At 33.0% G+C, this 12,379-nt stretch overlaps 1 long non-coding RNA gene across 1 annotated transcript; it reads right to left on the bottom strand.

Annotated features, from left to right (window-relative positions):
* Positions 1–1,205: 1,205 nt before the first annotated feature.
* LOC133802042 (uncharacterized) lies at positions 1,206–1,768 on the bottom strand. Its single transcript, XR_009877128.1, has 2 exons — positions 1,683–1,768; positions 1,206–1,593 (listed from the first exon to the last, which is right to left on the bottom strand). It is a non-coding gene; the product is annotated as an uncharacterized LOC133802042 (long non-coding RNA).
* Positions 1,769–12,379: the final 10,611 nt, after the last annotated feature.

Here is a 12,379-nt window from a genome sequence, read left to right as displayed (position 1 = left end):
GATGGTTAAGTTACTAATATAGGAGAAATGCTGCCCAATTTTTCGTATGCTTATTTAGTATTTTTTTTTTAGTTTAATTTTTCATAGACATAGTTAACAATTTATTTATTATTAAAGTATATATAATTAACTAATATATTTTACTTTGTATTTTTTTGTAGCTAAACACTACGTCATATACACCAGCACATATTAATGAACTACGACAACACTGGGCGAACTATATGCTACCGATAATTCAAGGTCATCGTCCCACATATTAGGTTTTTTTTTACATTTTATTTCTTACCATATGTCTAGCTAGCTAGAGTAATATTTGTTAATTTTGTATGTTTAACAACAAATATTACAATTTTGTATATTTAGCTAGCAAAAACATATTATATACACATTTCGGTTTTATTAATGAAAATTCACAATTTAAATTTGCATATAATTTAGATTTTTTAATTAATATATTTAATTCTATTTCAAAAAAAAAAATATATTTAATTCTATTAATTAATATACTGAAAATAATTATTTAATTATTTTTTTTTTAAAAATTACAAAAACCAATGACGTCTCCCAGGGGGAGACGTTGGAAGTCTACAAAGTCTCCCCATGGGAGACGTTGTAGGTACCTATGACGTCTCCCATGGGGAGACTTTGTAGACTTCCAACGTCTCCCCCTGGGAGACGTCATAGGTTGTACACGTACACCCTATGACGTCTCCCAGGGGGAGACGTTGGAAGTCTACAAAGTCTCCCCGTGGGAGACGTCATATGGCCACTTTAGATGGCTCCTGCAACAACGTCTCCCCTAGGGGGAGACATTAAATGTCTACAATGTCTCTCCCATATAGCCATTAAATGTCTATTTTGTTGTAGTTCTTAAACCCTTTTGATGTAGAAAACTTGTTTTCTTTTTGGTGTAGTCGCCATACAATATAGGCATTACCATACTTTTGACATGTACATAATCAGTCTGACTTTATCAATATTTTGGGACATCTTGGCCAATAGGAATACTTTTGACATGTATACATTATGCTACTTAACAATATGTCATATGTTTGCTCTGTAAATTTGAAAATATTAATCAATGACAAAATATCTGGTTTGGTGCATCGTTCTATTATGCTTGAAAGCAACACTAAATAAATATATTTCTCTTACACCATTTCAATGAAGCCATGATTTTTTTTCAGGGAAGGGTCGAACACTAAATAAAATACATCATTTTTATTATGCTTGAAAGCAACACTAAATACAATAAACAGGGAAGTCGAACATTACATAATTTTTTTCAGCCAATACACAATTACAAAAAAAAAACAAAAACAACATCATCTTCCTCACATTTCCCTTTACCAACCAGGAACTTGCATGAACTCTTCCATCCAAACTTCCATTCATATAGCCACAATTTTGACATTGAAAAGGCTCCACACTAGGTTCAAAGCAAGACTCATGTCTATCTTCATATTCATAATATCTGCCCAGATCACCATCAAACTTACGTACTCTTCTTAGCAAACCAGGTATCACCATCTTTGACCTTTCACACATAGGGGGGTCAATCCATTGGAAATAGTTACAACCCCCATTCCACTGCTCACAAATAGTTTTCTTGAATTAATTTATTTCCAAGCTAATAATATATAAAGGAAAAAGAAGACAAAAAATATAAACTGGCTCACTTTCATCCTATAGCAAGATTTGAACCGTCTCCCTGGATTATCATCGGTCCTTGATGTCCTCTCCACTGTTTCTGCCCCACAATCACAATGCTTATGACAAGCTTGAAATACACCTTGTGCCCTAGATCTCGACGACCTCATTTTGGCTCCACCTCGGTTTGTTGATTCGCCCCAAGACACACTTGGGTCTTCCCCTTTCATCTCTTCTCTCTTCTTTTTCTTCTTCTTCTTCTACAATGGAGATCTCTCGTGCATATGGTATTTAAGGATTTAAAGCTTTTTTTTTTCAATCAATAATTAAAAACTTACCTGGGCTAAATGATGTGTCTGGTTTTGTACACGCAATTGGCCACGTAAGCGTTTTTAACGCTGTTAGGGGTTAAGTAGTGACGGAGACACAGTTCATGTTGGTTTGGGTATATTCACCGCGAAAAATAAAGATTGGGTGTATAAGTGGAACAACATGAAAACATTGGGTATTTTCGCCGGTAAAAACCCTATTTAAATTAAAAATATATATACATTTAAATTAAAAACACATACCGGCATGGGGTGGGGTGGCGGCTCCAAAGTGTCGTCGGGGTGAGGTGGTGGCGTCATAGAGGCGGTCAGGCGGAGATTTCGAGAGAGAGGGAGAGAGGGGCTTCGGTGGGTGGGGGGACGATGTGAGAGGGATAGGTGGGGGCGGGGAGGGGTGGGGGCAGGGCAAGGCTTCGGGGGCTTGGGGTGGCAGCTAGAGAGTTGGAGAAGGCAAAATGAAGAAGAATGGTTCTGAGGGGAAGTTATTGTGGTGACTATTAGTGGTGAAACGTGTTGCCACTAATATTCGTTGCTGATGTTTTTTTTTAAACAAGTGACGACTATTAGCCGCGACAATTGTCCCCGCTAATAGTCGCCTGAAAAAATATGATGGGGAAATTCTCCTTATTTTTTGTTTATTTTTGACGTTATTAGCGACGACATAGTATCGTCGCTAATATAAAAAAAGTCGCTGCAAATAATTTTGTAAATTAAAAAAAAAGCATTGTGAAATCAGCGACGAATATGCTTTGTCGCCATTAATTTTAGCATTTTTAGCAGCAACTTGTGGTTGCCACTAATACCGCCGCCTCTAAAGGACATTTATCTTGTAGTGAGTACTAATATAGAATTATCTGAGCAGTATAGGAATTGAAGGGAGATAATTTATTAATTAATTTTGTGATGGGGTTCTAGTGATCAAACTCAGAATACACTATATATATATAGGCTACAATTAATTAAGTAATAGCAACCAAACATCACTTATTGTTGTTATCAATACTATATGTAAAGCTACACACACATACATATTAAATTGGACCGTCAACCTTAGGTGGATGAGGCATATATATAAATATATATTTGACCGACCAGAAGAAAAACACTCTTTAATCTTAATGATTCGTTAATGTCCACTACGTACTTAAATACTAGAATAGATAAATTATATATATAAACCATCTTTAGTGATTAATTAAGGTCTTGTTTTCTAAGTTTATCTTTTGCTTATCCTTTAGAACACAAACAATGGAATGTAGAGTAATCTCTTCATCCGATGAAAGTGGGCCAATTAGTAGTGGCCACTCCCCATACTAGCAACTCTCAAACAAAACTATAAATGTGGGTTATTTTTTTAATTTAATTAATTTGTACCTATATAAATAAAAGTTCATGACAACTTCAAAAGTACGAGCTAGAATAATTGACAATTATTTATAATATTTATAAGTTATATATATATATATACACTTCAAAACTAATGAGCTAAACTATAAAATGATGCTTGATGAGGAGACACATAGTGACTACAAAAGGGAGAGAGACTAGATAACATGATGTACGAAAGAGAAATAGTGCTTAATATTTTATATATATATGGTGAAACATATTTAATTCATGCTATATAAATTTATATATATATGTGTGTGTGATACCATAATGCTAGAATTCCCTTGGACATTTTTTGCGTGTAGCTCTCCCCCTATTATAGCTAGCTATTAGGGCTTTTCTCATTTCCTATATCAATAAATATATAAACCCATGAATAATGGGTCGTGCATTCAACTATTTAATCTATTTGTGAAATTATTATTTTTGAAAAAAAAAGCTGTATAGTAAAAAACTTAAGTGTCATCGTATTAGAATTTTCTATTATATATATATTTTTTACCTGGGCATATTCCTACGCATGTGCAATCTTTACTAATAGTTATATATGTTTGAACAGATATATATATATATATATATATATATGCGAAGTTAAACAACTCGTTTTGAGGAGTAATGCATATCCCAAAAACAAAAAAGAAACCATTATTGGATAAGGATAAAGGTCTACATAAGTACGTGCATGCATTTAACTTAATCGCAATATATATATTTACTCAAAGGATCTAGATACAACTATGTATATATATACATATATTGCAAAATATATATAGCGTATCTCAAAAAATCTATAATGCATTCATCATCATATATATATTCATCATTAAAATATGACAAATATATCTTCTAAAATCTATCTATTGCCTTCATCGCTATTCATCCTTATTAAATTAAAAAATAAAATAAAATAAAAAGAATACAAATTCAAGTGCAACATATTGTCAAATTAGTCTTTAATCAACTCGAGAAAAAAGATTCCATGAGTAACTCTCTTAATCAATATTATTATTATTATCATCATCAGTAATTTTGATGATTCTAAAAACTACTAGTAAAGTATTGACGAAGATGTGTTGTCCTTCTCAACAATAATTAATTAATGCCTAAATATTTCGATTTTTAAATTGAAAGAACTGATCACTACTACCAAAATCAATATGGATGAGCATTGCATCATCAACTAATAAATATCTATCAATAATAATAATTAAAAATAAGCATGATTGATATTTATCCAAAATTGTACATCTAGTCGTTACCTCAATTAATCATTGATTAAGTTATTATATATATTAACTATAAAAGTTAGGTTTTCACATATATTTAAGGTAGAAGATTATTATAAACATCATGCAACTCGTCATGGTCCACGAAGAATTTTAGGACGACCCAGTTATATAGCTCTAAATGTATAAATATATATATCACTTTCTCTCTCTATATTTATACTTTCGTTGTCACCAAGTTTTGAAGAGAGAGAGAGAGTGAGAGAGTAGAAATTACACTTACGTACCATGTTTCGGCACTTAGTGAAGCCCAACGTCGACCACAAATCATCTGTCAACTTGTTAAAGAACAACATATATATTTTATTTTTCTTAAAAATATATTATTATCAATTTCAAATATTGAGTTATAATAATAAAGTTTCTATGAAGCCAACGATTTAATTATCGAGAATTGCTAAGGGGTACCAATTGTGCCCAACACCATAAGGTGGCGTATTATTATTGATGTAATATTAGGTCTCACATATTTGAATTTAATAAGTGTTATTAAATAATACTGATGTGTTATCTCATGTAGTTTTAAGCACTTTAATGTGCCAAATAGTAACAATCTTAATTATCTTCGTCAAAGACTATCATTTGCTTGTTTTTGGATTTTTATTAGAAGTGTCACGTGAAAATCACGTGAATCCCACGAGTGTTTGAATTAATTTCGTTTTCTTTATTTATGGTTTTCAAGGTCAAATATAATATATTTAAATTACTTGCACAAACCAAGGATAATGACTCCTCATAACAAATTGGCCAATTCTGCTAGTAGATTGCTTATATGTATAAGTAAAATTGATTGAAAATTTGGGAGTTTTGATGATGAGGATGATAATATTTTTCAAGTAAGTTAAAAGAAAGAAAATGACAAACGAACAAAAACAAAATTAATTAATACTATATTAATGACACCAGACAGAAAATGACATTACACTATTATTAGTCGTACAAAGTTGTACAATTAATTGTAAGAGTATGATAATATTATCACATTTTTATGATTATGAATATACTTATTGATATTAATATTAAAGAAGCTCAAAGTAACACCCGATCCAAAACAATAACGATTTAAATGGAACAACTTGTTAAAAAGAGTCACCATTTATGGGCATACAAGAGCCTCTCACGTCAAATACATATGAAAATATTAACATATTTATAAGTCTATGGATTATTCCATCCATTAAGAAAAGATTAATTATGTCATTTTTTTTTTAATTCTTCTTTATTTAAAGAATTGAAGTGTCTCATTTATTTTAGGTTCCTTTTAACATGCAATGACAAAAATATGATCTTAGGTGATCTCTGGTTAGTAATAAGGAAATTGCTACTTTGACCCTTATGGCTTAAGCTAATTAGTAAGTTTAACTCTAAGTTTTCGAAAAAGATAAAAATAACTTTATGTCATTTTTAACAGTAGAAGCGACTATTAGTTCGGTGGTAAAAACAAACAAGTGAAAGGCCATAATTCAATAGCCTTTCTTTTTTGTTTATAATCTAATTAAAACAAATTTTTTTTTTAAAATGAACCTAATTTTAAAAGCCAAAAATTAATAAATTTAAAAATTCAGCTTATTATTAAAATAATACAAAAACCCATAAAACCCTGAATTAAAACAAAATTTCATTTCTAAAGAAACCAAAGGTTGAAGGAAAAAGACAATGGAAGATCAATATTCCAAAGCATCTCATAGAAACCCTTCACAACAATTCACATATGTACATTTATTGTAACTATCGCAACAACTCTCGGGCGAAGAGATTTTCGACATCATGGGCTCAAGTTGGTAGCATTTGAACAAAAAATGGTCATTACAAGTTATTACACGAGAGAACAAGCTGGTGTGAATAGGATGGCCATGTTTGGTTCAGTGAAATTATCAAAATAATTGTGTTGGCTTGTATATGGCTATTGTTTGGTTTAGGAATTGAGATGTAGTCACTATAAAAAAAAATTGGCCTTTCTCGACGGGTCGGACCCGCTGAGATTGTTTCGATGTTAAATGTCGAATGTTTTGGCCCGCCAATCTCGGCAGGCGAATTAAGGAGCATCGAGATAGGGAGTAATTTGATGGCTGATGAGAATATCTCGAAGGGCCGAGCCCGCCGAGATTGATCCAATCTCGACGGTCCTTCTGTGGCCCGCCGAGATAGGGTTCAATCTCGACGGTTTTGGCCCACCGAGAATGGGTTTGAGTGTTTTTTCTCGGCGGCGAGGGAATAATAATTGTAGTTTTTTTTCTTTTTCCCCCTGTTATATTTCATTGATTATGACATGTATTTACAGCAGACCCGGACAATGTACAACAATTAAACATATTAAATAATATATATATATATATGATAACATCCTATCTAAATATTACTCAAAAACTCATAAAAAGTGTATAGATCTATGTTGTGAATATATGTTGCAAGTTAGTAGTTATTAGCCTAGCTATAAACAATAGTCTAGCTAAGTAATAAACTCTAACTGAAAGTCTAGTCTAACATGTATAGTTTACTCTAACTAAATACAATAGTCATGTAGGCATATACTCACTGAAGTAGTCCACACATTCCTCACGCACAGTGTTGATCTCATCCATTGTATGTGTAGTTTTTCCATGACACTACAAAATAAAAATCAATTTCAAACTATACATTAGTAGTGTCTTGATAATTGAAAGTGTATAAAGATATGTTAAGTACTTACATACTTCAAAAGATATTCTTTTGTGTCTTTCTCCAAAGTTAAATCTCTTATTAGCCGCATGACATAAAACCGCAAACGGTATCATTAGGTTGTCGAGGACCTTGCATATATATATATTATACAATTTATTATATTAATCAATGAATTATAAAAAATAACTCAAATGAAATAAGTTTCACATTTGAAATCATACTAGAACTGGAAACTAAGTGATGCCCCCAACCTTCCTTCTCAGATTATATAAAGCATTGTGGATCCCAAATGCACTAAAAATTAAATGAATTTTCAATTAAATGATGCACTTAAAAATCCAAATGCATTGCGATAAAATGTTGAAATGAATCTAACATTTTGATTACATTCACACCATCTTCTTTTGGATCGCTACCAGCTGGATCAAAAAAATATACATCTTGGCTAGAAGCATAAATGACTAGCAACATCCAGTGTCGTCTATAAAAACACTGTCACACATTATTTATTAATAATTGAAAAGAACAAGTAATAAACATATATAAAACATCATTTCATAACCAGAGTTATAAGCTACCAATAACATTGTTCCTTTAATCTGCTAATGCTATGCGATTGGAAAGTGCTCTTGCTCGATCTTCATTATTTGACTTTGTATTAATACATGCAAACAGAGACGGCTCCATGAACATAGTCGAATGAGCAATTCTCCATGTCAAAAGTTTTTCATATAAGCCTCTACAAACAAAAATACAATGATAAATACTTGTTAATAATAATTATTTTAACATATGAACAAAGTAAATTATAAGGATATAACTTTACCTCATATACAGTGTGATGACAGAAGCACTAATTTCATCAAGATTTATGAAATGTATAACATCACTCCTATCAATGTATATGTTTCCAAAGATATGATGAGGAATTGGAATTGTGTATGCCATAACACCCTTATGCTTAAGAGATGTTCTCACGAAATGCATCGCACTTTTTGGAATGTGGCTAGGAATAATTGGGACATCCTTCATTGCCATACTCGATGTTTTGACACTAGATGATGATGATGGAAGAGTCTCTTTCTGTTGCGGTTGAGTTATAGGTTCTAGAGGTGGGCTCGATGTCTTCTTTCTTGTAATTTTCAACTTTTTTAGTCTTCGTGGAGGGACCTATACAAATAACCAATCATATTAACAAGTAATAGAGAGACAAACTTAATAAATTGTAGAAATATGTACAAAATGATACCTCAAATCCATTTTGAATTAAGTGTGCAGCCATGCTAAAAAGGAACCAAGTGCATCTGGTACTTTTACAATGTCATCTGAGATTGGATTTGGTAAACATGCATTGCCAACAATAACTTCAGTTATGCGAATTTAAAGATTATTCCCATATTTATGCGATGAATAGTAGAACACTCGGTATGAGTTATATAACCTTCTACAACTATTTGGGCTGATGAGTTTACAAATAGTCTACAGGGTTAAAAAAATTAAGCAGAGTTTCCCCTATTTCTACATACTATCGATAATTTTACAAATAACAAAACAATTATACACTACCACACAACAAAATTCTTCCTTATCTCTTCGCAACACACAATTCTTATATCCTAATTCTTTTCTAATTATCATTAATATTTCTCATAATATATCAATATGTCATAAATTTTTAAACATATATCTCAAATTTAGTAACAAGAAATTGAAAACGGGGTTAAAAAAAATTGAGCAGAGTTTCAACTATTTCTACATACCATCCATAATTTTACAAATCACAACAAAACAATCAAACAATACCACACAACGAAATTCATCCTTATTTATCCGCAGCACACAAGTCCCAGATCCTATTCTTCTATAATAATCAATAATTTTTTACATAATATATAAATATGTCATAAATTTTATGGTAAAATACCTTTCAAAGTGTTATGTAACGTCCCAAATTTCCTAAAAAGCAGACTTAGGGCCTTGATTAGGGGGCCAGGATGGAAAATTATATAATTATGTGATTGTATGATATTTATGTGTATTATTATGTGATTATGTGAATTATAGTATAATATGACTTGATATGCATGTTTAGGTGTATTAAATATGCATGTTGGACTATATCTGTTTAATTGAGCATCTTTCGTAATTTGGCCCGTTATGGGTATATTTGGCATATATGTGGTACTTCATTATTATATGGTTGTGTTTGGGTTACTGGGCACGAGACGATCCTAGGGAGTAAGCTAGTGGGAAAGTCACAACGGGACACATACTTGACTCGGAGTGAGTCAAGGGGTATATTGGGTATTTAGCACATTGCCAGGATATTGGGTAATGGGAATGATTACTTGATGATATATTGGGAGTTAGTGAGACCAGGAGGGAATTCTAGGAATTTTGACTATTTTACCTCGGGGGCGTTTTTGGGACCCCGAGCATTAGGATTTGCTTAAGGTTACTTAAGCTCGAGGTAACCTATCAGAAATAAACATAAACGTTCGGAACGTTCTCTCTCTCTCTCGTTCCCTTTTTGACATCATTCACATTTTCGAAGGAAACTCAAGTTTTAGGACTCGGACTCAGGCAAGGATCGAGGCATAGAGATTCTAACGAAGATTATAAGTTTTTTAGCCGGAGGATTTAGTTGGGAAACAACTCAATCAGAGGTAATCCAAGTTTTAAGTATTGAGGTTTTGAGTTTTTAAGCTTTCATTGGATTTTACGTTTTGATGAGATTTTGATTTGATTGGGACTTGGGTTTTAAGGATTTTGGGCCATTGGGATGTTTGGGAACTTTGATTTTGTGATTTGGATAGGTTTATGGAGGATTTAAAATGACAAAATGGAGGTTTTCTGACTCGGTTCGAGGTGGAGCCGCATCCCTGTTCTTATACGACGCGGCTCAAGCTTGACGAAGAAGGTGAAGGGGGCTGCTGTGCTATTTGAGTCGTGGTGCCTGTTAGGAGCGTCGCGACGCAAGTTTAGGCAGAGAAGGGCTTTGGGCCCTAACTTGAGCACGGTTTCGAATCTAGTGTTTGGGGCCGCGACTCAAAAGGGGAAAAATGGCCAAAGTGGCTTTTTAGTCATGGAACTTAAACCTAAGGGCATAGGATCGTTCTTACTACCAAGTTTGGTAGGATTCGACGTCCCGGAGGCTAGGACTCGGTCCGAAAGTCTTTATTTACTCATTTTTTATGGGATTTTATATTATGGTTGTGCCTAGGTGATCCCTATGGGCTTGGAAACAGGATTATGCTTGAGGGTCGTCTATTGGTAACCTGTGCTTGGACCAGAGGTAAGAAAACTGCACCCAGTATGTGATACGTGTGATACATGTGATTATGGAATGGCATGAATGTTTAATATGGAATTGATCACACATGGGGCTTTTTTGCCCTGATTTGGGCCCTAAGTACCCAATCTCGGCAGCACCCCACAGGCCCAATGAGATAGGGCCCAATTTTGGGCCAAATTTCAAATTTTTTTTAAAAAATACCTTCCAATCTTGGCGTACATACACGGGCCCGCTGAGATTGGTATGACGGATCCGTCCTATTTTTTTGTAGTGATTTGAACTTAAGTTTCATTGTTGGTATATAGGATTGACTTGTATTGTTGACAGTCAGTGTTGTAGGTAAGTATCAAATTTTAGAATTGAATTGTGAGCAATGAATACAAGTTATAAATGAAATTTTTTTATTGTCGTCATATGTTACCACTTTCTTTTATACCTATGACTTGTAGCATATTTTGGCCATTATCATCTAACAAAATATGGATTTTTTTTACCGTCATCCAAGTGAAGAAATATAGAATAGGCAAACTTTAGGAAACTTTGTATTAATTGCTCAACAATTACAATGAATGAATTCAATGTTGATATTTATATAGAAAAGGAAATGCACAAGAGACAATAGTACATGGAGCAATAGAATCAGAGGGAATAATCAATTGTAAAATATTCCTTCAATATCAGGAAAAATAGCAACGATGTTGTGCTGGTGCCAATGATGTGCTAGATGTCAATATTGTGGTCCTCCTGAATTTCTGATGATCAAATGCCTTTCGTTTCTACATGCCCCCTCAAGTTGTGTTGTGGTGAATGAGGAACAACAAGCTTGCTTTTAAGATAATGGTATTGTAACGTCCTAATTTCTCATAGATTACCGAGAACACAGCGTTGGGTCATAATCGTAAATATTGTTCTTTTATTGAATAAAAACTTAAAAATAAATACATGGATCCATGATTTTTACAAAAATAAAATAATTTCCTTTAACATAAAAATGAGCAACATTTAAATAAAACTTTTGAAAATAAACATGCTTTAATAAAAATAGGCATGCTTGATCTTCCTCAACTATATGGTCCCCACGAGTACATCACGAAGCTTTTAGGTCCCCCTCGCAACCGGCTTTTCTATCATCAATTTCCTAAAATAACAACATCATAAGGAGTGATCTTCTAAGCCCAGTAAGGAAAATACAAACAAGAGTTAATCATATAATCAAACATAACATAAATTCACAAGATTCATACAAACACAAAACTCTAGGTCATATCATAGCTTAAGTCATAACTCTACATCATAATCTAAGTCATAAATCGTAAATCATACTCTACGTCATAAGTCATAGGTCATAAATCATAGATCATAAGTCATAATTATAGGTCATAGGTCATAATAACAAGTCATATATAATACAAAGATAAGTGTTTATACAGGGGTGGCAATTAAGCCTCGGACATAAGTCTGTCATACACCGGACATCACTAAGGTCTGTCATAAATTTTTGGCAACCGAGCCTACCAGGTCCGTCATACATCATTGGACATCTTAGGACCAAACACACTTACCCCTTTATTGTACCTGAAATGTTAGGTCATACAAAAACATAGCCTAGATCATAACTAAACTATCTAATTTTCCTTACCAAAAACTGGAATATTGGAGACAAGAGCGGGATTGAAACTCCTAAAACCAAACATAAAGAAACCATAAGTTTCCTAAAGAAAATAAGATGAAGAGAAGATCTTAAAATGTAGGCCCTAAAATGTAGG

Source organism: Humulus lupulus, chromosome 9, assembly GCF_963169125.1.
Source record: "Humulus lupulus chromosome 9, drHumLupu1.1, whole genome shotgun sequence".
NCBI classification, from domain to species: Eukaryota; Viridiplantae; Streptophyta; class Magnoliopsida; order Rosales; family Cannabaceae; genus Humulus; species Humulus lupulus.
The sequence above is the reverse complement of the archived record's forward strand: the minus strand, read 5'-3'. Positions and strand labels throughout refer to the sequence as shown.